The 4691-nt window shown below is 47.6% G+C and overlaps 1 long non-coding RNA gene across 1 annotated transcript; it reads left to right on the top strand.

The window, feature by feature from the left end:
* Nucleotides 1-1822: 1822 nt before the first annotated feature.
* Nucleotides 1823-3201, top strand: LOC116449104. Its single transcript, XR_004242237.1, has 2 exons — nt 1823-2102; nt 2994-3201. It is a non-coding gene; the product is annotated as an uncharacterized LOC116449104 (long non-coding RNA).
* The last annotated feature ends 1490 nt before the right edge of the window (nt 3202-4691 follow it).

The raw sequence follows: 4691 nt of genomic DNA, 5'->3' as shown, positions 1-4691 counted from the left end.
CAATGCTTTAGGAAAAGCAAAACCAGTTTTCAGGTATTTTCTGTAAGGTTCATCTCAGAAACACACAAATACATTTCAAAGCATTTACAAAACACACTGACACCTCCTTCGCCCCGTCTCCACCCCCCTGCAGACACATCACCATTCATAATGTGCATGATTCTATTCCATCTACCTGGAAGAAAGTGCTCACTGTGCCTTCAGCTGGAAAGGTTCCCCCTCGGCATGGCCGGGGCACGGGAGCCAGCCAGAGCACTCAGCACAGGGCTTCCTGGAGAGCCCGTGGTGCAGGAATGGCTTTGGGATTGCTCTCCCCAGACTGAGCAGGACCCAAAAGCCCTGACTGAGGCTCCCAAGTCCCTCCTTAAATAAATCACAGCAGTAGGGATAAGGAAATAAAAAAAAAAAAAAGAATTTAAGTTGTTTTCTCTTAGAGTGCTGGACTCATGGTTTGAAGCCTGTTTCTGCAAGCGGGGAGGCTCAGAAATACTGGTGGTTAAAAGCAAGACGGCAAAAAGTGAGGCTTTCACAGCTGGGCCCTGGGCACTGCAGCAGCGATTTGAGGAAAAGCACCAAAATTCAGGGTGGTTATGAGAAGGGCAGAACCAAAGATAGCAACCTAAGCTGTGCTGTCTCTGTCGAGGACTCACTTCTCTTAGGCAAGCCCTGTTTCTCACTAGGGTTTGACGTGGCTTATCTGTCCCAGTCAGGTGGTTTAAATCTTCACATTGGTGGGGTTTAATGTGCAACATGGGGGCCTGTTCTGCTTTTGAGGGGGCCACACAGGACCTCTGAGGGTAACTCCTGCATGGGGAGGGGGATAATGACACTGATGCAGATGCAATAGGCCAGCACTGATGCCTGAAGGCTCATACATTGGGCATCAAATCTGTGCTGTGATCTAGCACCACAAGCATTAAGACCAAATTAGAGGTGTTAATGTCTTGTGCCAGGAGGGTGCAAGACCCTATCAACTCCTTAGTCTTCCACACTGACCCTTATCATGCTGGACCTGAGCACTGAGGATGGAGCTGATCTGCTCCAGGCAAGCACAGCTCAGGCCAGGGTTTGCTCTCAGCTTCCATGGCAGCTGGAAAGAGAGCTGGGGGCAGCTCTGTACCTCACTCTGCTTCAAGGGCCTTTGCAAGGAGACAGTTGTGCAGCTTTGCATGGGATGCCATGAAATGTGGCTGTACCTGCAGCATGCAGTGCTTGGCAGAACTGGTGTTTTTCCAGCTGCAGGAAGGTGTGCTGGGGAGATTCAATTTGGATGAGCCGCTGACATTTTATAATCCAATGGAAAGAAAGGAGAGAGGGCTCCCAAAGGAGTTTGTCTCCAAAGCCAAAGCTAATCCTTTAAATTAGGAGGACAGTCAGGCTAAAGGCTTATACAGAAATTCCTATTGCTGTGACTCTCCTGCAGGCACAGAGGCGGCTTAAAGCACTGCTAAACTCCAGACAAGCAGGAGATGTGTCTGAGAGTGCCAGCCACTGGATTTCTGAACTGGCTGAGTCCAAGCAGATGGTGAACTGGCAGCACTAACAATAAGATCCCAATCCATACACTGAAGCTTCCCCAAAATTGCTGTGGGTGGCTCTAATTATAACCTGTATCCTACCGCCTCTCCTTTCTGTGAGTAGGAAGGAGCCGAGCTTTCTTGTTACTCTAGCTGCCCGCCCGTTACCAGGTCGAGATTGCTGGTGGGATAAGGGCCTTCCATTTGTTTGTAGCACTGATGTCCTACTTGGCAACACGTGCCTCATTCCTTCAACCCTACAAAGGGAAGAGCCCCGAGCAAAGCAGGTTTGCAGCTGGCTTAGCAACACGGCTGCTCTGCATTCCTGTAAATTTCCAGGTTCAAGTACAATTTTTTTCTCTTTGTTGCCAAGCCAAGTGGACATCTAGCTTCCCTCACACCACAGCTGAACCTTTGGGAAGGCTGATGGGATCTGAGAGGAGTGTCTCTGGAAGCAGGCAGCAGCCTGCAGGGAGGCAAGTGGTTCAGCGATGCACAAGAAGGTGACCAAGAGCTGCACCTTTTGCCCACCTCCAGACCTCCAAAGCAAAAGGAAAGCTTGCCCTTGAGGTTTGAGGTGAAGAGGTAAGTACAGGTATAGATCCAAGTCCCCAGGGCTAGTCTGATTTATTTGGCAGTCCAGACAGTCGATACTTTCAATCTTGGATGCAATGACTTTTCTTTTCAGCATGTGGCTCATTCTCAGATTCCCATTACTTTATTCCATGTGGGGTTGGTGTTTCTTCATTGTTTTCCCCCATGCATGATTGACATGAGCAGGAAGGAAATGTGGAAACTATAGAAAGTGTTCTCTGTGCTGAGGGAAGGTGCCTCATATTCTTCTGAACCTGAACCCATTGTCTAGTGCTGCACCCAAAGCACGTCCTCTGCCTCGCTCTGGATGGACCAGGGCATCCTCACCCACATTCAGGCAATGGTTATCCAGCAAGCACAAAGAGCTGACCCCATTCCCACTGGAATCTGTGGGAGTTTCGCCTCTGATTTGATTGTGGGAGGAATCAGGCCCCTACTTATAGCATATAAATGGAAGGATTTGATTTGAGGCAGATGGATATCAAGTTGTTCTGAATTTTTCCCCTGATTTCATTAGTGAGGTGATTTGTGTTACCAGGAAAACTTGTTCTGAAGCTTGTCATTATTTACCTGAAATGCATCTGTGCTTTGAAGTAGGCTCTGGAAACACAAGCAGAATGAAATTGCCCATAAAGCAGAGGTGGAGTGCCTTTTTCCGAGGTTTGAGACTGTTGGGTTCCCTCTACACTGGAATGCAAAATTAATGCCCTAAATTTAAACACTCACTAAGCCTTTTTTTTTTTTTTTTTTTAAACATTCGTGACTTGAGAATGAATTCAGTCGTAAAATGAAATGCAACTGACACATTTGGCATGCAAAACAACCATTGTTTTTGCCAGGGGGTTTCACGTGCACGTGTGTATGTGTTTGTCTGTAAAACAGCTCTCGAGCCTCCATGGAAGACACTAATGATGGAAACATTGGCTTTGGCTGCCCAGAAGAAGTTAGCAACCACTTGTGGTCCTCAGTCCTGTTGTGGATCATCCATGTCCTGCTCAGAAGGATTAACTCAGCTGTATCCAGTTTCCAAAGATTTAACATTGTACAAGATCACTGCAGTCCCAAACCATTAAATGAAATAATTTAACAACTAGATTTTTTTGGCTGGTAACTGACGTGAGCTCAGACATGGTGTGCAGCTTTGTGTGTGTACCTTGCTTTGCTGCACTGTTTTCTTCCCAAATGAATGGTGTGATAAAAGTAGCAGCAGCAGCAGCTTGGTGCAGAGAGCCTAAAAAAAGGTGTTTGTTTCCATTGCAGTGCTTATCTCATTGTTCCTGCTACTCGTCCTGTTGACTGCCTGCTCAGGAAGGCCATGTTCTCACCAGCCAGGAGCTCCTGCCTGCTCCCCAGTGCTCTGCCACCAGCTCCCTAAATTCACACTTTTTCTCTCTAGTGTCCCCTTCTCCCTCTTTGTTGAAAGAGGTGGTTTTTTACTTCTCTCACAGGGATGTGGTGGGTACTTTTAAAACCTTTGAAAGCTGGTTGCAATTCCTCAGATGGCATCAGTGAAACTCACACCGGTGTAACTGGCTGGAGATACAGGGATGTTGGCTCAACAGCTTTCATGAATCTGGCTTTCGTCCTACATCTTCTGGCCATGGGAGGGTTAAGTGAAATTGCCTTGTATTCTGTACTTGAATGAAAATGCCACCAAGCTCTGGTATGATAATATTTATATCTGAATCATTTCAGTCAGTCTTGGGATGAATGAGATCTCACAGAGACAGAGGTTTGCGTTCCACTTCACTGTTTTTCCCTGGTGTTGCTCTTTTTCCCAGAGAAGGCACACACAGGAGCAAACCCCCTGGGGCCCTGGGTGCTGCCAGCATTACAGGCAGGGTCCTTGCCTCCCTCTCCTGCCTCCTGTGGCTGGGGAAGAGGAGCTGGTGTTGAAGGGCCAGAGATATGGGTCCCTGCGCTCGACTTCTGTGTTGTGTGGCTTCCTGAGAGCAAACATTGAATTACACAGCCCACTTTTGGTTGGCTTTTTTGTTGTTGTTTTTTTTTTTTTTAAATTTGGCCGCCAGATCTGGAACTGAAACCATCAATTCATTTCACTGACAATCTCATTCTTAACTCAAGTCAGCAACAGCTACCTCAGCTAGCACCAGGGTTCTACCCACTGCATCAGCTGTCCCAGCTCCGATGGGAGCAAAGATTCATGTGTTGTGATGTGAGAGAGGGGTTTTTATTAAGAAAGCAGTGTGAGGAGCTTCCCTAGACACTCACTACAGATCTTTATGTCCTTCTTGGAGACACATTAATTAACCCTGCTGTCATCTGCTGAGGTGGAGCAGGGGAGGGATGGCAGTGGGAAACGTGGGGAAGGTCCACCTGAACAGATTTCCCATCCTGAGCCACAGCACCTGATCAGTGAATTGCTCCTGTAATCTCCAACCGTGTCAGTTTAAGATCTATTTCCCAGATCACGGGTCCATGTTACTCTCATTGCCATAACCCCATGTCACACTGGCTGTGTTGAGAGGATTGAACAAGAATGGGGATCCCAGCACGATGGCCATGGGAAGGAGCTCTGCTATGTGTTGGTCTCGCTGTGCTGTGTCAAATAGGGACAGA

The sequence above is a fragment of the Corvus moneduloides genome, chromosome 10 (assembly GCF_009650955.1).
Source record: "Corvus moneduloides isolate bCorMon1 chromosome 10, bCorMon1.pri, whole genome shotgun sequence".
NCBI classification, from domain to species: domain Eukaryota; kingdom Metazoa; phylum Chordata; class Aves; order Passeriformes; family Corvidae; genus Corvus; species Corvus moneduloides.
This window is presented reverse-complemented; position numbering and strand designations above follow the sequence as displayed.